The sequence below is a fragment of the Dipodomys ordii genome, unplaced genomic scaffold (genome assembly GCF_000151885.1).
Source record: "Dipodomys ordii isolate 6190 unplaced genomic scaffold, Dord_2.0 Scaffold1, whole genome shotgun sequence".
NCBI classification, from domain to species: Eukaryota; Metazoa; Chordata; class Mammalia; order Rodentia; family Heteromyidae; genus Dipodomys; species Dipodomys ordii.
Genome location: NW_012267217.1, coordinates 34026487 through 34049625, shown reverse-complemented (window position 1 = coordinate 34049625; position 23139 = coordinate 34026487). Strand labels below are relative to the sequence as shown.

The window sequence follows — 23139 nt, the reverse complement described above, 5'->3', positions numbered from 1 at the left end:
AATGTGGTATATATACACAGTGGAATTCTATGCCTCCATCAGAAAGAATGACATTGCCCCATTTGTTAGGAAATAGAAAGACTTGGAAAAAATTATATTAAGTGAAGTAAGCCAGGCCCAAAGAAACATAAATCCCATGATTTCCCTTATTTGCAACAACCAGTATATGTCTAAGACAAGCAGAAAAGGTCAGATAAGATGATGTTAAGCAAAATGAACCCCAAGATAAGGACACAAGGGTTTTTTTTCTCTCTGAGATGTTTTTGTTTTGTTTTTTTTTTCCTTTCAAGGATAATACTCTACCATATGAGCTAAGGTTCCACTTCTGGTGTTTACTTTTTTATTTTTGTTTTTTGTAGTTCATTAGACTCTCACTAACTTTCCTGCCCAGGCTGGCTTTCACTTGTGGTCCTCAGATCTTAGCCTCCCAGGAGCTAGGATTATAAGTGTGAGCCACTAGTTTCCATATTTTTATGTTGAATTTCTAACCCCATTACATCAGCATATGGTCTTAATTTAAGTTATAATCTTAAGATATGCAATTAAGTTAAAATGTGATCATCAGGATAGTATTTAATTCATGACTGTTGTCCTTAGGAAAGATGGCTGTACTTTCTGTACCCGTGATGTCAGTCATCTGCTGGCAAAGGAGAGAGGCCTGGAATAGATTCCAGACTTCAGTCTGGAAAAGAGTAAGTTCAAGAAGTCATATAAGAAATTGGATTCCTCTTGAGCCTTCAGGTCTTCGTTGGCTTTCCTTCTCTATCTACTTCAACAATGGTTCTCCCTACCTCTGCTGCACCTGCTCACAGGGAATACCTCCAGGCATGTCTTCTTTTATGAACACTGTCCTAGATGTCACCCTCAGTCACACTGAGAACATCCTTCCTTCCATAAAGTCTCTGTTTTGAACCAGGATTGCTTTTTAAAAGTTCTTCTTTGTGAATTCTTTTTTTTGAACTTCTTATGACCAAAAAAAAAAAAAAAGAATGACTACCTTTAGAAGTGGAAGCACCTGCTAAAAAGGAAGAGCCCTGTTTGAATTCACCACAAAGCGTGGTCCTTAATTAAAAGATGCTGCTGCCTCCAGCTGGGCTGTTGTCTGAGTGATGTTTGGAGCTCAGAGTCTGTCTGTTTGGAAACTGCTGTCACTGCTCCTGGCATGCTTGTCACCGTTTGTGGGCATGTTAGCCATCTACTGTACATGGCAGACTCCCTGGCATTGCATACTAGCCATGTTGTAATTGTGTTGGATACCTGTACAAATTCAATGAGAATTTTGTTAAGTGCATAGGATTCTAAAAGAGTTGGGATCCTCATCCTGTAGGCTGAATTTTCACTTGATTTGTCGTTGAATTTTGTGTGGTCTGTTACATCCAAAATGTTCTTCTAGTCTTTAGACTCAGAATCTGAATGACTCAGAGAATATATTTGGTCCTGGACTGCATTTTCAAGCCTTTGTAGATTCTTTTCCTAGGGAATTTTTAATTTTTTCTGTCTTTCTATCTTTCCTCTTTTGGCTTTGAGACAAGTCTCACTGTCTAGTCTGCTCTGACCTTGAGGAATGTGTGTGTGTGTGTGTGTGTGTGTGTGTGATGTTTCAATTGTGGGGCTTGAACTCAGGGCCTGGGTGCTGTCCCTGCGCATTCACTTGAGCTACAGCTCCACTTCTGGCTTTATTGGTGCTGAATTAGAGATGAGAGTCTCATGGACTTTCCTGCATGGGCTGACTCTGAATCTCCATCCTCAGATGTCAGCCTTCTGAGTAGTTAGGATTATAAGTGTCAGTCACTGGCACCCAGATACCAGATGACCTTAAACGTTTCCTCGTTCTGCCTCAGCCTTCTGAGTGCTGGTGTTACAGGCCTGTGTCGCCACGTGTGGCTTTTATTATAATGTCTTAAAGGTCTAGTCCTTTGAGTTAAATTAGATACATATGATTATTTTCTAAAATTCATTCTCAGTTCAAACCACTAAAATTATATCCAGAAGTGAGGATATGTGGAAGGGCCGGTTGATGAACTCCAAACTCTTCCAAACCACGGATCTGATTTTGGCAAATCTAACATGATTCTGGTGCCAGGTTTTGGGAGAGATCTGATACAGTCCCTTCCTTCAAGGGACTTAGTATGTAGTAGACCAAGGATGGTGGCTCAGAATCAAGGCTGGAAGTCTGGGATTAGGGCATGAGTGTCTTTCAGATCTTTTTCTGGTAGCAAAGCACTGTTTTTCTACCCTCATACTGACAGGGCTATTCATGGGGCTTTACCAGTGTATCAGAATATACAAATGGCACTTACTTGACAAAGATGGCTACACATGCTTAGAAGGCCCCAGCCGAAGCCTAAAGGAAACCCTGAGTCAGCAAGGGACTTTATGAAACTTTCTTTTAATAAGTCAAGGTATGTGATTATGAGAACTTTAGAACTTTGAGGGCTGGAAATATTAACTCAGTGGTAGAGCACTTGCTAGTAGGCAAGAAGTCCTACTTTCCATTCACATGCATATACACCCATGCACCCATGCAACACACTTGTATATGTATGCACATGCATGCACACACACACACATCCACACACACAAGAACTATTCCCACATTTATGCGTGGTTGGTTAGCCAAGTGCATCACGTATATAGCACTAAACTATGATTTATCAAATGGAGTCATATAAGGCTGACCCAGGTCAAAAATCATAAAGTCTTAGTTTTTAGGTCCCACAAGGATCTTTGAGCTTACTTGTCTAAATCACTTTCATTTTATTCAATGAGAGAGAGGTTTGGAGACTTACTCTAGTTTTCATTGCCTATTGGTAGAAATATTAGGTCTCTTGATCTTGTGATTTTTCTTTGTTCTCTGTTGGTATTCCATGGTCTGTTTTTTCCCTGAATCAGTGATGTGTTTATAAACTGACTCACTCTTTAAAGCAAAACAAAATTTAAAATCTTGGTTTGTAAGTTTGTGTATTTCTGCGATACAAATACTTCTACCATAGTTGCAAGCTAACAATCTCTAATAACCAGAATAAGCAATTTGTGAAGCAGTTAACAATAGACTCCAGCTCACTATTAATTGTATTATCCTGCCTGTTCTTTTTGACATGGTTAGGAGCATTATCAGAGACAGATACCTTATGAGATAGGCCGCTGTGCTGATGGAAGATAAAACTGTCTGGTTAAGAGAAGGGCTCAGGCTGGGTGCAGTGGGTCACATTGGTAACCCTAACTACTGAGGAAGCTAAGAGTGGGAGGAGCACAGATTTTCCCAGCAGGGGAAAAATCTTTTTGAGACCCCTGTGCCTGTCAGCTCTGCTGTGGGAAGCTGAGATCAGAAGGATCCTGTTTCCAGGCCAGCCTGGGCAAAAAAATGTATACCTGATGCGAAGTGTAAAATAGGAAGACTGCAAAAAGCAAGATCCTATTTCAGATATAACCAGTGTAAGAAAAACAACCAGAGGAATGACTCGCTGTGAGCAAGCTTGAGGCTCTGAGTTAAAGGCTCATTACTGTCACCCCCGCCCAAAGAGGGCTTTTTTAATTATGGTTTTTTAATAGTTATATAAAGGGGTTTCAATTCAACATGTCAGTTTATGAGTATTATACATCTTGGTCAATAACATCCCTCCAATTATCTTCCCCCAATCTGTCCCAGGTTACTGCTTTACTTTTACCAAATCTTACCTGGTATACTTTTCATGTATGCACAATTGAATATATGACTGTGCTTACCTACCACTGAGCGAGGGAGTTTTTCATGATTAGTTCAGCTCAGATGAGTTCAGCATTCTCTGGATGGTTGCCTTGCTTCCTTGTTCTCTGCCTCCTTTCCTCCTTCCCTCCCTTCCTCCCTTCTTCCACCCTCCCTTCCTCCCTCCCTCCCTCCCTCCTTCTCTCTCTCTCCCTCTCTTTCTTTTTTTGTCCTTTAATAGTTAATGTTTGACATACTGTGACACTGATATCTGATGAGTCTGTCCTGTTCAATAATAAGTAAGTATAATGAGCCAGGTGCTGGTGGCTCACATCTGTAATTCTAGCTACTCAGGAGGCTCAATTCTGAAGGATCCTGGTTCAAAGCCAGCCCTGATTTTAAAAAAAAGTCCTTCAAATGCTTTCTCCAATAAACTACCAGCCAAGCAAAGAAGCAAGCAAGTATGGAAGCAGAATGAGAACACAAGATCCTCGGTTTAAACCCCAATATTAGCAAAGAAAGATGGAAGGGGGTAAGGAGGAGGAAAGGAAGGAAGGAAGAAAGAAAGAAAAGAAGTAAAGCAAAGATATAGTACATAGGTAACCAAGGATTCTACAGGATTCCAGAAAACAGACATGGCCTCCCAATGTACAGTCTCTCTGTTTTCCTCTCCCTGTCACTCTCCAGACTCTCCCTTTCCTTCCCTCCACACTTCTCCTCCCTCACCCTCCCCAGTTAATGCTATCAGAGTTAATGCTGTTACAGATACAGGCCTACATGTTCTTTGTCATATAAATATGCATTGCATGGCCTCTAATCTCTCCACAAGACTATAGTTTTCTTGCCTTAACATGGTAGAAAATATAGGAGTTTAAAGGAGGATGTTTCCTTTGGTTCTAAAGCATTCTGAAATAGTTGTAGATCTTAGAAGTTATTGTTCATAAAGATTCTGCTTTTATCCTGTATCTTGGGAGAAAATCTAATGGGAAGGTGCAGAACATTTCCTGTTCATGTAATCATTTATTTATTCATGTATTCATTTATTTATATTTTTCTGTTTTTGCTGTACCCAAACCTAATTATAGTATTCTTCCACTGAGTTATTTTGGTTTCAGATACTGAAAGTGCTAAAAAAAAAAAAACACCTGAGGACAAAGTCCTAAGAATTATGAATTTTTTTAGAAAACAACAGATTTAAGAACTGGAAGGACCCTACAGATGATCTTTGCTCTTACACAGTATATTAAGAAACTGAGAAGCTGAAAGTTTGCACATAATTACAGCCATTTAAAGTAACTGCCAGATTGCTTACTGTAGATATGGAATCAACTCAGATGCTCCTCCGTGGACAAATGGATCAAGAAAATGTGGTATATTAACACAATGGAATTCTATGCCTCCATCAGAAAGAATGATATTACCTAAGGAACTGGAAAAACTTGGAAAAAATTATATTAAGTAAGCCAGACCCCCAAAAACATTGGTTGCATAGTTTCCCTTATTTATAGAAATTAGAATGTGCCTAGAAATCTACAAGTAAACACAATGAATGGTAAAAGACAAAAAACTACACTTGGACATCATAAATTAAACAGGACTCTAAACATTCACACAGTGAGACCAAAGGAGGATGTTCTTAGAAGAGGATCACACAGGCTCAGTAGCTGCGTGCATATAATCATATAAAATGATATTTATAAGAATGAACTCCAAGGGCTGGGAAGGTGGCTCAGTGGTAGAGCGCTTGCCTTGCATGCATGAGGCCCTGGGTTCGATTCCTCAGCACCACATAAGCAAAAAGAAAAAAGCCGGAAGTGGTGCTGTGGGTCAAGTGGTAGAGTGCTAGCCTTGAGCTGAAGAGCTGAGGGACAGCGCCCAGGCCCAGAGTTCAGGCCCCACGACCGGACCCCCCCCCCAAAAAAAAAGAATGAACTCCAAGAAATGGAAACTAGATTTTTTGTTAGTTTTCTTTTTCCCCCTTTTGTCTTTGTTTTTGATTTCTGTACCTTTTGTCTTATATGTAAGTTTATTTGTTTGGGGGAGGGCCAGGGGGAAGCACAGAAATGATAGGAGGAAGGATGAACATTAATGCAGCAGTGAAACCTAGTAGATACTATGTTGCAAATGAACTATACAACTTGTGGGGGAGTGAGGTGAGGAGGGAAAAACTGGGAGAAAGTTAAGGAAGAGGTGACTGTTTAAAAAGCAATGTATTCATTACCTGACTTATGTAACTGTAACCACTCTGTACATAACCTTTACAATAAAAATAAATTTTAAAAAAGTAATTGGCAGGATAATAATCTATGGTTCTTTTTTTTGGGGGGGGGGGTCCGGTCATGAGGCCTGAACTCTGGGCCTGGGCGCTGTCCCTCAGCTCTTCAGCTCAAGGCTAGCACTCTACCACTTGAGCCATAGCACCACTTCCAGCTTTTTTTTTTCTGCTTATGTGGTGCTGAGGTATCAATCCCAGGGCCTCATGCATGCAAGGCAAGCGCTCTACCACTGAGCCACGTTCCCAGCCCCATGATCTGTGGTTCTTGATACTTCATTCAGTATTCTTCCTGCTATCCCATTAGCTACATCATTATGACCAATTGCTTTTCCCATATCTTCAGAGCATGAGAAAAAATATAGCATATGTCACTAGACAGTGGTTTCAGAGTGAATAAATCTTAGATTTTCCATATGCTCTTTTGATCATGCCAAAGCGTAGAGTGCATTAGAGCTCTGGGTTGGAGGATGGACTAGTATTCTTGTAACGTCCTGCATCTTGTGGCCCAGAAGATGTCAATGGAAAGACTCAGAAGATGCTGGATGAGGTGAAACTGGGGCTTTGAAAGGAATCATTAAGTATTTTCTATATCCAGAGCCAAGTCTTCAGTAATGAGTTACAATAACTCATCTGTTTGGCATTGAGAAGGAAGACTCAGCTCTCTGATTTGAGTATTCAATTAAATTCAATAAGCATTTGAATACCTTAGAGTGCCAGGCATTGGGAACACTGAGATAACTAAATATCTACTTCAGTTGGTAGGAGCATATCACGTGGAAGACCTATGTGAACAAACGATGTCAGCATAATCTTCTTCTAAGAGAAGCACACATAGGGTACCACCATGGCACAAATGGTCCTTTTCAATATGTTGTTTTTATTTGTTTTAATGTAAAGTGGACAAAATCCAGTTATTTAGGTTCTAGTCCAGTACTGAGACTGCCTGATGGTGTGACCTGGTTGCTGTGTTGGGGAAAGAAATTAACAGGAAGAACATTAGGTTATTGGGAAAATGAAACAGATGTATGTGATAGTATCTTCTGTCATACAAGTATTATCTGTCATATAAATGGACTTGTATTATTTTGCAAACAAGTGTCTATTTTCAACTAGAAAATTCATCTGTTTTAAGTTTATGTAGAAGCACTATCAAATATCTATTAAGCATACAGTTGGTGCTAGATATACTGTTTTTATTCTAAGATAGAATAGTTTTAAAAAGCGGAAAAAAGACTTACTTGTGGAACTTACATTCTAGAGGGAAAAGATTAAAAAAAACAAATAAATAGAAAAATATAAGACAGTATTTTAATTAATTTACTTTATTGTTATTAAAGAGGTATTGGACAGAGGGATTGCAATTACATGAGTCAGGTAACGAGTACATTCATTTCCTTTTGTACAGTGTCTTCTGTTCCCTCCTTCTCTCCCAGTCCCTCTGTCCATTTCCACCCACAAATTGTACAGTTCACTTCCATCTACATCCCGTGAGCTCTACAGCTGCACTTTTCATCCTTTTCCCTTGAGTTCTGCACCTTCTCCCACCCTCCCAAAGATATACCAATGGAGACACCATCCATAATGTAAAGTAGACAGAATGGTGAAAAACTAAAAACTAAAAAAAAGAAGTTTCTTGTTTTCATATCTTGGAGTTCGTTTCAGTGTGTATGTTATTTTATATAAATATGAAGAGGCACTTAGGCATTGAACCTTTGTGTTCTCCTAAGAGCATCCTCTTTAGGTCTCACTGTGTGTAAGTAATCAGGTAGTATTTTAAGTAAGTATAATACAAATGATCAAAACAGGATAATGTGATGGGAGTGATTGAGTCCACTTTGGGCTGGAGTCAGGAAAGAACTCTCTGACATTCCATGTTTGAGCTGAATGACAAGAAGGAACAAATCAGAGACAGGGGTGGTTCTAACATAGACCCTAAGCAACCCTGGCAAGTTTCAGCAACTGAAAAAGAAGGCCAGTTGGATGGAGCACAGTGGGTCTAAGGATGAAATAGCACACACTGATTTAAGAAATAGGAAGAAGTCAAATCAGAGAGACCTTTAGGAATCAAGTATGAGTTTTATTCCAAGTACAGTGGCAACCACTGGAGAATTTCAAGCAAAAGAGTAGTAAGGTTTGACTACTTAGAAGACCATTCTCATTGCTCATAGAGAAGGACCTTAGGTCAGTCTGTTAGCCCGTCTCACATACAGGGTAGTATGGAAACAGAAAAAAAATCAGGGATGGTTTCTTAATTTGTAGCTGGAGTAGTTCAGTTCAATATTCTGAAGCAGGAATAATTTCAGGGTTAGAAAGCAACAGGAAGAGGAGACATTCAGAAATTGTTTGGGGTATGAAAATTTTGGCATGTCTATTTGTCATCAAGAGGAAGAAGTTAGGTCCATGCATCTGGAGCCTGGGAATCATTGGTAAATTGGCAAAGGGATGCATCTGGAGAAGAATATCCTGCATCACTGAGGGAGTATACAAAGCAAAGTGGGAGTCTAACTTAGAGGCTGAGCTGGTGCATGCAGTGTGAGAGGTGGGAGGGAGGCTTACCTATGTCTGAGAAAGAGGAGTCAGGGACAAAAACTGTGAGACTGAGGAATCCAGGTAGTGGTAAGAAGAATTAGTGGGAAACCAAGCCACTGAGAATAGACTAATGACCACTCGGCTTTGGCAGTATGTCAAAAGAGACCAGTAGAGTCTTGATAAATATTGGAAGTTGGAGTAAAGTGTGAATGTGAGTTGAGGAAGTAATTATGTTAGCAGAGACAGTTTCCTCAAGAATATTTCAGCAAAGGGGATAAAGCAATGAAGGTAGTGTCTAGAGGAACACCTGGAACAGAGGAAGGGTGATGTCTTTGTAAATGTTCACTTTAATGGATATGCTGTGGTACATGTTGCGTCAAGGACACCACCACAAAGGGAATAACTGTAGGAGATAAATCCTTGAGAAGGTGAGTGCAGTTAGAATTTACACCAGAAGGCAAGTCTAAATTTAGATCACAGGGCAGTCCCAAGGGCTTGCTTGGGCTTTGATAAGAGCAGAGACATTTCATCCAGAAAGGCAAAAGAGAATGAAGAGATACTACCTAGAGGGAAATATGCAGGAACTGTGTGGATGAAAAGATGAAGCTTCTGTTTTTAATGCATGTGAAAGTGGTAGAGAGGAATAGGAGACAGGTGTGTGTGTGTGTGTGTGTGTGTGTGTGTGTGTGTGTGTGTGTGTGACAAATCCTAGGGAATTGAGAGTGTGTATTTTCTAGAGTCATGGATCAAGGTTGCCTAGCAGTGTTGAGATGGAACCTCACAAGTCTAAAGCAAGATCACTGAAGGAATATCCTTGGGTTTCATTTGTTTTTATTTTCCGATCAGCTGGACTGTAGTATGGTCTTAGATGGTTGCTAGTTTAATGACTGTTGAGCTTTGCTGTGCAGAGCAATAGAAGGAGGAGATGGAATTTCAGATACTATTAAGAGATGATTCTAAGAATGGATCAAGAAAAGGTAGCAGGATAAGGAAACACTGGATGACTTGGTGTGACTGATAGGAAAAGTGGAGTGGCGGCTAAGGATGAAGGGCAATGGGAGCAGTGGAGCTGGAGGGTTGGAAAGTGGATTTGAATCTAGGGAACTCAGGCTGGATTACACAGCTTGTACAAGGCCCTGAGTTCAATTCCCAAAACTACAAATCCCTCCACTGCCGCCCCCCCCCCAAAAAAAAGTAAGGACAGAATATAGAACTATATCAAAAATCCAAAACACTTTCTAATATAATAAAAAGAGAATCTCTGGGGCAAACTCCTTCCAGGTTTTCTTGTGAAAAAAAATTGTTTTATTTAATTGTAAAGATGCTGTACAGCGGGGTTACAGTTACATGAGTAAGGCAATGAGGACATTTCTTGTTTCAGCGTTTTGTTATTCCCCTCCCCCTCCCCAAATCAGACAAATGTATATACAAGAAAAATTTGTTTTTATTTCTCCCCATCATTTAAAAAATATCAGTAATTTTCAACTTATAGACCTTTGATTAGAAGATGGTGTGAACTTGGCTGGTGAGGACCAACAAATGAGAGCATCATTTTCTTCTACAAAAAGATACAGAAAGTGACTCAGTAGACTTTTTATTCTTTATTCTTATTCAACCTAGTGGATATGGCACCAAGAGGCTTAACTAATGTTTTGGGCAAGTAAGGTAACAGTTGCCAGTAAGGCTGTGAGGTGCATTATGTTCTTTCATGGTTACAATTCATGGAATGGACTCATGCCCAGTCTCAAGTCCAGCACTGTGCTTCTCCTCACCTGCCCACTGTGATTAAAAAGACTAGGTATGCCTTTACTCTTGGGAACACCCACCATAAGCTGATTAGCTAAGTGGTTGTGTTGTGTATTACTAAAGTGTGGCTTTTAGGTGAATGCATGGTCTGAAACACATTAGTGGCATCGTCTGAGAAGACAGTGGGAATGCTAGAGAAAACATCAGCCGTGTAGAGCTGAAGTAGGAAAGTGTGCATGATATACACCCTGAATGACTGTCTGAAAGAGGGCCTGGGTTACAGTCTGCCGCATAATAAACAAACACTCCTCCCCAACCCCCTCGAAAGATTTGTCATTCTACTTCCCTGTGTGTTTCCTTGGGCTGACAGGACTTATAGCCATGGTTAGCTTATCTTTCTTGCAGAGAATGAATTTCCCAGAATGTTTTGGTTCATTTGCTTGAGAGCTTTTAAGCTTTAGCATTTTTTTCACTGACAAGAGATAGCTGCAGATTTTTAGGGGAGTGACTCAGTCTCCTGAAATCAATCATGTAAGTTGCCAAGGACTTTGTAATCAAGTCACATTTCACAGAAGTGAGATGCATAGCATAAATGTCTTTTTTATAAGGACATTTTAAAACTCTGGCATCTTGAAGAATTGAAGGCTTGCACATATTGAATCTCTTTCAGATCAAATGAATTTTTAATAACTGAATCCACCTTTTCTTAGAAGGTTGTTTTTTTTTTAATCTTTGGTTTTTTTTTTCTAAAAAAAGAGTTATTTTCTGAAGTTCTGGGAGTTGAACCCAAGTATGCTAGACAAATAGTACTGCTGAGTTACAACCCTAGTCTCCTGGAAGCCTTTGTATCAGTCTTCATGGTTATCTACATCCCAAGAACATGTAAAATATGTATGATATGTAATGGTAAATTATTTTATTAATATAATCATGTTTCTTAACCCATACCTATTCTTCCACACACATCAATAGCCACCAAATTGATGGATGTGGTAGCTCATGACTATAATTCTAGCTAGGCAGGAGGCTAACATATAGAGGATCTTGGTTCAAAACCAGCTTGGGCAAAGGATCTTAGTTCAAAGCCAGCCTGAGCACCAATGTCCAGGAGATAACCATCTCCAAAATGAACAGCAAAAAGTGGCTCTGGGGGTGTGGTTCAAGTGGAAGAGCACTCAGCCAACCAATCTGGAAGCCTTACACTCAAGCCCCCATGCCTGCAAAAAATTTTAAAAATCAAAATACAAAATTTAGATAAGTGTTCTTTTGATAGCCTGTAGTTGTTTGGTACTTCTTAGCTCTTTACCTGTGCATCTGCTACATCCAGCACAGTTACAATTGGGGTGAGACACAGAGCAATTACCTTGAAGCAAGGAGATTCATTTGTCACTAAACTCTTACTTTTTTTGGTTAGAAAATATTTTTAGACTTCCTTTTAAGTACATATCTTGGCTTACTGAATTAACTTATTGACCATAGAAATTTAATTTGATCTTTTATAATTTTCCCTAGGAGATAGGTTTCAGAAATGTTGCCAAAGGTACACAAGTGGTAATTTTGAATGAAGTACAATGAAAAAACATTTCATTTAGTATGCTGTATTATTCACTATGAAAAGGGCTGTGAAATAAGTGACAGGAGAGAACGCAGCTCAGGGACTAACGTGAAAAAAAAAAAAAAGCAAGAGCCACCCCCTCAGTGGAGACCCTGTGTGCTATGCAAGGTATTTGTGGATTCCTGTGGCAGCACTAGTTCCAGCTGGAGAATAAAAAATATGCCATTTGCAAACAATACTCTCTCAATACTAACCTAGAGGGCCAAGAACTAGAAAGCTGCATAGTTGTTTCATTTGTGTGTTTCCACTGCCATAAGGCCAGCTTCTCCATGGGGATGCCAGGAGGTTGCCATCCACTCTGTATTTCATGATCCTGGAAACAATAGCCATTCCTTAATTCAATGTTTTCATTTTTCTAGGGGATTTTTTTTTCATTGTAGGGAAAGTATTGCTGTTAATAGAATTTTTTTCTATAGGATGATAAATACAAGTTCTTTGAATGCTCAGATTTCATTTTAAAACCTGTATGGATGTAGAGACAGTTCTGTGTATGTAAAGCCTGTGTAAAAGCTATGTTGTGGGGCTGGGAAGGTGGCTCAGTGGTAGAGTGCTTGCCTCACATGCATGAGACCCTGGGTTCAATTCCCCAGCACCACATAAGCAGGAAAAGCTGGAAGTGGTTCTGTGGCTCAAGTGGTACGGCACTAGCCTTGAGCTGAAGAGCCGAGGGACAGTGCCCTGGCCCAGAGTTCAGGTCCCACTACCGACCAGAAAAAAAAAAAAAAGTACTGATCTGGTATTTTGAGATTTTAAGACGAACACTTGATCCCTGTGATAAGAGAGGAGTTCTTAAAGAAAATAATTGAGTCGGGCGCTGGTGGCTCATGCCTGTAATCCTAGCTACTCAGGAGGCTGAGATCTGAGGATCAAGGTTCAAAGCCAGCCTGGGCAGGAGAGACCGTGACACTCCTATCTCCAATAAACCACCAGAAAACCGGAAGTGGCGCTGTAGCTTAAATGGTAGAGTGCTCGCCTTGAGCTGAAGAGCTGAGGGACAGCGCCCAGGCCCAGAGTTCAAGCCCCACGGCCGACCAAAAAAAAAAAAAAAAAAAGAAAGAAAATAATTGATTTTAAAATTGCTATAAAAGAGTTTATTTTGTCTGTAAAACCTCTAGTCATACAAATTGTTTTCCTTTGTCCATTAGAAGAAAGAAGCATTAATGTTGGATTATGTATAACATACACACACTTACAAATGTACTTTTTGATTGTTGTTTTGGGGATAATGTTGGCCTCAAAGTAGCAATCCTCTCGCCTCAGCCTCCCAGGTGCTGGGATTATATAGGTATGCATCACCCTGCCTGATTTACAAATACACTTAAGAAATAAAGGTATCTTGAGATAGTATGTCTTGGCTATTTGTTCATCTCAGTACTGATCATTTGTGTTCTTCAAAGTACTCCTTGATGTGATTGTAGTATAGTTTATTTACCCATTACTCTATGAGTGGTTGTTTAAGTTGATTCCAAAATTTCCTATAACAGTACCTTTCTCCGCCCCCCCTCCCCCGCCTCCAACTATAGTTTTACTTTCTGCAGCTTTGCTTCCCCATGGTCAACTTGGGCCCTCAAAATATTACATAGAAAAATCCAGAAAATAAATAATTTGTAACTTTTTAAACTGCTCACTGTTCCGAGTAGAGTAGATCTCACCCCATTTCACCCCATCCTGCCCAGGTTTCTAGCATATGTATACTGCAGCTGCTGCCTGGCCATAGTTACTCAGTGACTCACAGTGACACAGCACTGTGTTCAGATGTTCCTCATTGTACTTCATAGTGGTCAAAGGTGGAAGGGTAGTGATGCTGGCCATTCAGATGTGCCAAAGAGAAGCCATTACTGCTAAGGTGCAAGTACAAGGAGAGAGATTGGGAGAGGAAGAGAGGAGGAAGAGGAGAAGAGAAAGAGGGAGAGAGGAATCATTTTACGAAACTCATATTACATTGACATAATCAGTCTATTTTATCATTGATTATTACTGTGCCTCATTTCTGAATTAACCATTATCATGCACACACAAACATATGTATACATGAAAAACATAATGTGTACAAGGTTCAGTACAATTGATTATTTCAGACATCCACTGCGGAGGCTTGGAATTCAACTCCTCATCAATGAGGGAATATATACTATAGTGCTGCAGCAAACACTCCTACTTATATTTTTGAGCATGTGTTAGTATTTCTAAGAAACACTTAATAACAAAATTTCTGAGCATGGAACTGCTAAGGTAACCCAGTTTAGCAGTGAAAGTGGAAATGAACTATACAATTTGGAGGGGGAAGGGAGTCAGGAGGGGGAAAACTGTGGGAGACTGAGGAAGGAGTGACACAGTTCCAAAGGAAATGTACTCATTCCCTGAGCTTACGTAACTGCAACCCTTCTATACAAAACTTTTGCAGTAAAGTTTAAAAAATAAAAAAGGACTGTGAACATGGAATTTGAGGGATACTATTAAACAGCCAACTAGAAACATATGCATTTGATTCAGCCCATTTCAAAGCATGAAATGAAGTAAATTAAAAATTTCTCAGCTGACAAGAGATACAAGTCTGCTGAATAATTAAGCATAGGTCCCAAATAGAGTTGTATATAGGTGTAGGTTTTGTGACTATTTAAAATTCATATTTCAAAGTAGACATAATTTGAATAAGAAAGAAATCACATTAAACTTTGATGAGCATGTTAGTAGTGGTTCAGAGAGGGCAGAAGAGAGGGCCTTGGAAACAGGAGTAGAGTTGGGTGAGTGAAGGCTGTGCTGTTTGGAACAAGTAGACAGTTTGTGAAGGTTTCATCAATTTTTTTGGGGGGGGGGCGGTGTCTGGTCGTGGGGCCTGAACTCTGGGCCTGGGCGCTGTCCCTCAGCTCTTCAGCTCAAGGCTAGCGCTCTATCACTTGAGCCATAGCGCCACTTCCGGCTTTTTTTTCTTTTTGCTTATGTGGTACTGAGAAATCGAACCCAGGGCCTCAGGCATGCAAGGCAAGCACTCTACCACTGAGCCACCTTCCCAGCCCCAGGTTTCATCATTTTTAAGCAAACCAACTGAGACTGGGATTCAGTCCAAAAAAGACTTTGCATTAGGACAATACAGGTCTTTAGGCTGTAGAGTAGAAGCAGAATAATAAAATTTCCTGTGCCTATTTGGTTTATAAAAATAACCTCTTTGAAGCTCATTTTTAAGTTTCAAGTGTCCCATGCTTCTGAACTATTTCTAGGCTATCCTGTTTCAGTCACAGGGCTTGATTTTAAAACAATACACAAGCTTATCTTCTCACTCAAGAGGAGAGATGCTCTATCTTTTCCAAAGGTACAAAGCATTAGTCACATACTCTCCTCCCCTGCCCCCAACATAAAACCCTTCCTCTGTCTGTCCTGTTTCCTTGCTGATGTATATAACAGTGGTGATGCAGCTTGTCTGCGATGTTGGCAGTTATTATTAGGCGCTTTCTTTGTGGAAAATCCACAGTAATCCCATAAAGAAACTTGTTTCTTAAATCTATAAAGAAGCTCCTGCATGACTGGCCTGAGGAAGGGAGCCAGTTAATTTCTGTGATTTAAGACAAGTGCTTCTAGATTCTACCATATTTATGGCTTTGGAGGTGCCCAGTTATTAATTGCTGTTTTCATTTCTTTCTATACTATGTAATTGTTGTTTACCTGTAACATTATCGATCTGCCCTGGGATGGGGTCATGGATAAATCCAGAGGACCCCTTTTTGTGCTGCAAACTAAGCTTGAGAGCTTCTAGAACACTAGTATCTTGTCAGTAGAATGACGGAAGACCATTGAACTATATGTTCAAAGACACCTTAACATTTTCTTACAATTTCAGTTTTTTCTTGAAAATTAGCTAGGACTTCAAGTCTAAATGTTGGTCTTTCCGACTAGGAAACTGTGGTTAGAAAAATCACATTGATGTTCGAGTCTGCTTGACTTTGTCACTTTTGTCACCTACTAGCTGCTTGAACTTGGGCAAGTTCTTTGACTTACAGTATTGTCATCTGTTACATGGCCACCATCACTTTTGTGGGAGTGAAGAAAGAAATGACCAATACTTGAAACGTGCCTTATGCCTGCTTACCTTGGAGGAAGCTCTTGATTGACAGTTCCTGTTCTTGTAGGTAGTACTTCGTTCCCAGTCTTGTAGAATCCTTAAAACAGTGCTTCTTAGCCTTTTCTACCACTGTATTCTGACCTAGTAGATGGTGAATAAAATATAGCCCAAATGAGTCTGTTATCAGGAGAAATTATCTGATGTTCTATTTTGAATGAGCCTCTTTGTAACATACGTATGTAAGTTTTCATATAGGAATACTATTTTAAAACTACCAGCTAAATTGTTTTAATGTCTTGGTATTTCCTTTCTTTCTTTGGGAAAAAAATTAGCCTCCAAAACTATGCTTCATGTGCTTCTGGTGTGTATAGAACCTACTGGAGAATGATAGCTTTAGACAAAACTATTGGTGTTTGCATAGTGTTGGCACCTGGAGATTAGTGGTGGGTCTGAGGGATCAATATATCATCCCTGTTGAAACAAAATCATGTATTAACATTGTATTGTAAACAAATATTGATTTGTAAACCATACTTTTGTCTTGGTTTTCTTGTGTGTAGGCCAGCAGTGGTATGAGGGCTTGATCTCAAGACACTGTGCTCTACTTTTTCATTCATAGCTGGCGTTCTGTCACTTGAAGCATGCCTCTACTTCCAGCTTTTTGCTGGTTAATTGGAGATAAGTGCCTCAGAACTGTCTCAGTCTAAGATTACAGTGGCCCCTGGCTTCTGTTTTCTTAATTTTATCTTTTCTCAGATTTATTGAGCTTCTTACCTGATGAACCTTTTGCTTTCCAGGAAGACAAAATCTGGCGATTGAAGTTATCCTAAGATTCATAGCTACATGTGGTAACATATGATTAGGTGAGAAATGAGTTGTCACAGGAAGTAAGTGACATGTTTAAAAAAGAACAGTGAGGGCTGGGAAGGTGGCTCAGTGGTAGAGCGCTTGCCGTGAATGCATGAGGCCCTGGGTCCGATTCCTCAGCACCACATAAGCAGAAAAAGCTGGAAGTGGTGCTATGGCTCAAGTGTTAGAGCGCTAGCCTTGAGCTGAAGAGCTGAGGGACAGCACCCAGGCCCAGAGTTCAAGCCCCATGACTGACCAGGAAAAAAAAAAAAGAACAGTGGGAACTGGAGATGTGGCTTAGAGGCAAAGCATCTGCCTAACAAGTACAAGAAGCATGGAGTTCAAACTCCAGTACTGAATGTGTGTGTGTGTGTGTGTGTGTGTGTGTGTGTGTGTGTGTGTATGGGGGGGGTGGAGAGAAAGAGAGAGATCGAGAGAAAGAGGAGAGAGACCTTGAACTAAAAGCAAAAGCAGTTTATTAGGTGGAAAGAAGGGATGTTACTAAGACTTAATGCTATGTTTAGATCTCTAAATGGTTTATTCAGACCTAAGGCAATAGCTCTTACTTTTACAAAGCCATATAGAGATTGTGTAACATTTTCCACAGTCGAAGTTACTAAACATTCTGCTTTAAACTTTCACCTGATCATTAACCATGTTAGAAGATGTACCATTTTATATTTCCACCAGCAGTGCCCAAGGATAGCATATTCTCCTCACGCTCCCTACTACTTGTTCTTCTCTTTTCTTTCTCTCTTTCTTCCTTTCTCTCTCCCTTTATTTCTTAAATAATAAATAATAGCTATCCAAACAAGTGTATAGTGGTATCTCTTTGTGATTTTTATTGCATGTTCCTAATGATGTTGGTTGTCTTTCTTATGTTTATTGATTGTATATCTTCTGTGGGGAAGTATCTCTAAATCCATTGGCCATTTTTCAAACAGGAGATTTTTTTTAATTGTAAGAAATATTCATATATCCTGGATATCAATCAGGGAGTGATGTTTTGTCCATTCTTTCTGCTATAGTGTGACTGCTTTTTTTTTCCCTCTATAATTCATATGCAGTTAGAGTGATGGTGTTGGTAGAGGGGACCACTGAAAGGTCATGAGGGCCGAATTCTGACAAAAGGGATGCCAGACAGCTCCCTGGCTACTCCTTCATTTGAGTACAAAATGAGAAAGCATTGTCCCTAACAAAGCAGTCTGTTGGTACACACTGCATCTACTGGCACCTTGGCCTTTGATCTCTTATTTTCCAGAAGTATGAGAAATGCATGTCTGTTTGTAACATGTTTCTGGTATTTTTAGGTGACCACATGGACTGATAAAGGTTTAATGTCATTCTTTTTCATGTAGATATCCAGTTACCCCCACATTACTTATTCAAAGATTGGTCATTGAATGGCATTTTACCATTGAATGGCAAATAACATTCTAAAAATAACATTTTAAACTCATTTTTATTTCTTTCAAAGGAATGTTGTGATATACTGCACTTTGAATCACACTTAGAATCACACAAACCTGAGTGTATATTTAACCCTGTTAGTAACTGTATGATCCCTATGTATTCTTTCTGAGTTAGGATATTAGCATTGATATCTTTCTGGCTCATATCAATGTGTAGGTGGTCTAAATATTTCTGGTCAAGAGATGGTGGTGTTTATTGTCTTGCTAAAACTACAATACCAATCCAAAGGTGAGATGAAGAGATGGCAAGATTTGATCCTAAAAGCAAAAATATAACAAGTTTTATTTTCCTGTTCTCTGATCAACTATCTCATACCTTAGGTAATGAGAGAAACAGAAAATAGATTCTACCTTGTCCTCATTCTTTTATTCTGTAATATTTTTCCTGGAGCCATTTCTAGGTATGTAAAACTTCTATATGCAAAAAGTAATATTCTCGTGGGTTTTTTTGTTTTCTTCACTTATTTACAAACTTGTTGCAGTGTTAACATCTATTGTTTCATACTTCTTTAATATGTCCAGCCATATTCCAAAATATAGTGGTGGCATTTGGTGTTTTGGGGCTTTATAGCTAGTTAAGAGGAATGACTAATGCTTTTCTATTGCCTTCCGCTACTTTTGAGATCCAGAAGCTATTATCTTGGGGTTCTTGAAGATGGGATGCACAATGCTGACAGAACACAAATAAATCTCGCTGGAGTCCTTGACTTATGACATTTACAACTAAAAACTGAATTTCTTTTTCCTTAAGCTTCTGTACAACATTTTAATGGATGATCATAAACTAGTCAAAGAACTGAAGGAACCTTAGAGATCCCACAGAAAAAAAGTCTCATTCTTTCTAATCTTTCTAAGATTAATGTGTTTGGAATGATGGAGGCTTCATTCTAGAAAGATTTGTGTCATTAATTAACATTGTTTGAAATGGGCATGAGATTGACAACAATATTATTCTGTTTTATTTGATTGCTTAACAATCGTAATATAACCTATTCTATTTATATAAGTGGAATCTGAAATAGAAATGATTTGCACAGTTTTATAGAGGGCATTTGTGGTGGCATGAATAATGTTACCCCAAATTTCAGGTCTACTCAAACTTGGAAGCATGATTTTACTTGGAAGTTGGATCTCATAATTAGTAAAGATAAGGTCATGCCATACCTGCTTAGTGTGAGCCCTGAATCCACTGACTGTTGGCCTTATCAAAGGAGAGAACTGGCTCTGAGAAAGAAGCAGAGGAAACGCCCAAGTGAAGACAGGCAGAGAAGTGAGAAGTGAGTGAGTCAATTACAAACCAAACAATATCCAGGATCGCCATGACCTCCTACCAGAAGCTAGGAGGAAGCAAGAGTGATTCTTCTGTAGCATCTTCTGTTTTTCAAACATCTTCATCTCATAATTCTGGCCTCCAGAACTGGGAGAGAGAAATCTCTTGTTTTGAGCCACTTTACTTGTGCTTTGTTAGGACAGTTCTAAAAAAAATAGTATAATACTTGGGAGTAGAATCTATACTCTTTCATCTAGTACCAAAGAATTAAGCACAACTCAAGAAGAAAAACATGAAAGAACTAAACTTTGAAAAGGAAAAAAAAATCTATTGGGTTATACTCAATAAAGTTGTGTTCCAAGTATGAGATCATACAAATGCAAATATGTGTTCAGGAGAGTTAAGTAATATAAAAGCAGCAGTACCAACTCAGTTCATAAAAACTGGCTTAAGGGAGTGATTGGGTAAGTGCTTTTTTAAATCGGTCTGAGTTCCTGCAGGGAACTGGCTGTGTCAGTTTAGATAATTTGCGGAGGCTTTAATAGAGGAAGTATTTAAGAGGATATAGGGCATCACACATGGAAATATACGGCAGCAAGGTCAGTACCAGCTGGGCAGGCTACCATTGCCATGGCACAGGTACCTGAACCTGGGTGAGAAAAGAGCTAGGTGCAGGGGCACACATCAGACTGCATGTGAAGAGGAGCTATACGTGCAGGACTGGGACTTTGACTATCACAGCCTTGCTCTTCTCCCTCCCTCATGTGTCTTGCTAGTGCTGTCTGCTGAGTAGCTCCAATTAGAAACTTGACAGCATAGGTACTGAGTGGTAGACCCTAGACAAGCCATTTTTTCAGAGTTTAGAAGCAAGCAGAAGGCAGGAGGGGTGGTGAGGCAAGGCACGTGGGAGACAGAAGGAGCACCTGTGCTAATGAGTGCAGGACAATAGACGGATGAAGAAAACAAGTGCTGGGTGCCAGTGGATCACACCTGTAATCTTTACTACTCAGGAGGCTGAGATCTGAAGATCACAGGTTGAAACCAGTCCAGCCAGGAAAGTCCTTGAGACTCTTTATCTTCACTTAACCACCAAAAACCCAGAAGTGGAGCTGTGTCTCTAGTATTGAGTACTAGCCTTGGGTAAAAGGAGCTCCAGGACAATGCCAAGAAAGAAAGAGAGAGAAAGTGAAAGAAAGAAAGAGAAAAAGAAAGAGAAAGAAAAGAAGGAAGGAAGGAAGAAATGAAGCTATCACAATGTAAGAGTGTTTATACTACATATAAAACTCAAATCAGAAAATCCTCCTGTTTGACTACTTAGCCCTTTAATGTCACACGTGAGGCTGGTCTTGCCTGTTGTGGTGTATTCAGGTTCTTACTCTTCTCCAACAGAGATGTGTAGCTGCTTCCAGCTCTAGGAAAGCATTGGTCCCACAGGGCATCAAGTATGAGCATGTGGACTTCATATAAATCAAAAGGGTGTGTATGGCATTATTTCCCACCAGGAAGCTGGTAATGTAGCCTAGATTAATTTTTATAGTACTGGAATATGAACTCTGTGCTTATTAAGCAGTGTCTACCACTGGAGGCATACCTGCAGATATTTGTGCTTTGTTGATTTTTTTCAGATAAAGAGCCACACATTTTTTTCCCCAATGCAGCCAGCCTTAAGCTTTAGCCCTCCTACTTATATGCTAGGATTATAGTCTAAACCATGCTGGGCTTGTTTGAGACAGAATATTGACAACTTTTATCCCATACTTCCTTTAAATGGTGATTCCCCTATTTCCACTTTCCAGGTACCTGGGATTACAGGCATCTGCTACCATACTAAAGTCCTGTATTCAGATTTCAAGTTGATGGTTTGTTTTTTTCTTTTCTTTCCCCCCCTGGAACTTTTTCTACTTTTTTCTTTTATGTACTGAGCTTTTGAACTCCAGGCCCTATGCTTCCTAGGCAAGTACCACTTGAATCATGCCTTCATCTTTTCTTTAAAATTTTTTTGTTTACTTTTTAAGTAGGATTTTCTGTTATTGCCCACACTGGCCTCAGACCATAATCGTCTAACCTACATCCATCCACAAAACTAGGGTTCACAGTATGTGCTTCCTCGCAGCTCCTTGATTGAGATGAAGTTAACCTTTTGCCAGAACTGGTCTCAAGCCATGATTCTTGTTATCTTTCCTCCGTTGTAGCTGTGATTAATGTAGGCATGAGCCTGGGTCTTTTCCTATGTCTTTGGGCAAGCTAGTTAAATTCTTTAAGCCTCAGTTACTTCATGAATAAAATAGATATTGTAATAATATCTCCCTCGTGGAGTTGTAGAAAAATTTAAAAACCCAATAAACTCAACAAAATTTCTGACTGTCAGAGCAGTATTTTGTATAACACCTCATTCACACTGAGGAGATAATCAATGTTAACTATTTATGCCAAGCCCTGGCTGTAATAGACTACAGGTTTTTAAATGTCTAAGATCATGAACACCCAGCAAGGATCTTAGCTATAGAAGATTTGCATGAGCAGCACTGTCCTTGATCTCTCCAGAGGTGCCAAAGGCTAGAAGCTCACGAATCAGATCTTGTAAGGCAGAGACCTTTAATGTCTGAACGCTTTTCCCTACATCTACAGTCTTGCTATTCTGAAAACTTATGGTATTTTTTTTCCTAGAAGGCCAGACGGTATAAGAATGAGGCCCCTTTCAAAGCCACTGTTACTCAGGGTGCTCAAAAACTTCACTGAATGGATGGATAAATATGATACACATACACACCCATACATATGTACCATTGAATATTACACAGCCATAAATAAAAATGTAGTTATGTCATTTGCAGGAAGAACTGGAAACCATCATGTTGAATGAGATAAGCCAAGTTTAAGATGCAAAATATCACATGTTGATGACAAAACAATAATGTTGAGATAATAATATAATAATAATAATAATGGGACACGAATGTTAAAAGATGGTAAATGGAGGGTTAGTAGGAAACAAAAGAAAAGTAATACAGGCTGGCAGGAGGCAGCACTTGGAGTTTTGTTTACGAATCGAAAAAGAACCAGCTTTGAGAAATGTAATTTATCAGTTACATACAGATCACTAAAACTACATCCTAAGAGAACCTTCTATCAGGCAAGGGTATAAGGAACTTAATTATGTCAAATGATGTTGTCTTCTACTTTATTATAAAATATAATTTAATTTTAGGCACACAAAAAATATTTCCTGAAAGCAAGAGTGTACTCACCTTCAATAGGAATTGTTTCTTTGTTGCTTTGTATGTTCCTCCCCCACGTATAATCCCTGTTTTCACTGTATTTGATGTTGGTATAATTTATGGAGGGGAAGGGAAAAAACAAATTGTTTAAATAGGGATACAGGTGGACCCACTGCAACAATGAGATGTACAAGACATTCTGTCGAAAAACGAACTTTACAATGTTGGTGCGGGGTTGGGGGGTGAAGGGGGGAGAGGAGATGGGAAGGGGAAACAAAGGAGGAGGCAACAATGTACTCATGTGGGCTGGGAATGTGGCTCAGTGGTAGAGCGCTTGCATTGCATGCTCGAGGCCCTGGGTTCGATTCCTCAGCACCACATAAGCAAAAAGAAAAAAGCCGGAAGTGGCGCTGTGGCTCAAGT

General features: G+C 39.6%; 1 protein-coding gene across 4 annotated transcripts in view; it reads left to right on the top strand.

Moving 5' to 3' along the window:
- Hecw2 (HECT, C2 and WW domain containing E3 ubiquitin protein ligase 2) overlaps positions 1–23139 on the top strand; it is a 218544-nt gene that overhangs the window by 18417 nt on the left and 176988 nt on the right. The window lies entirely within an intron of this gene.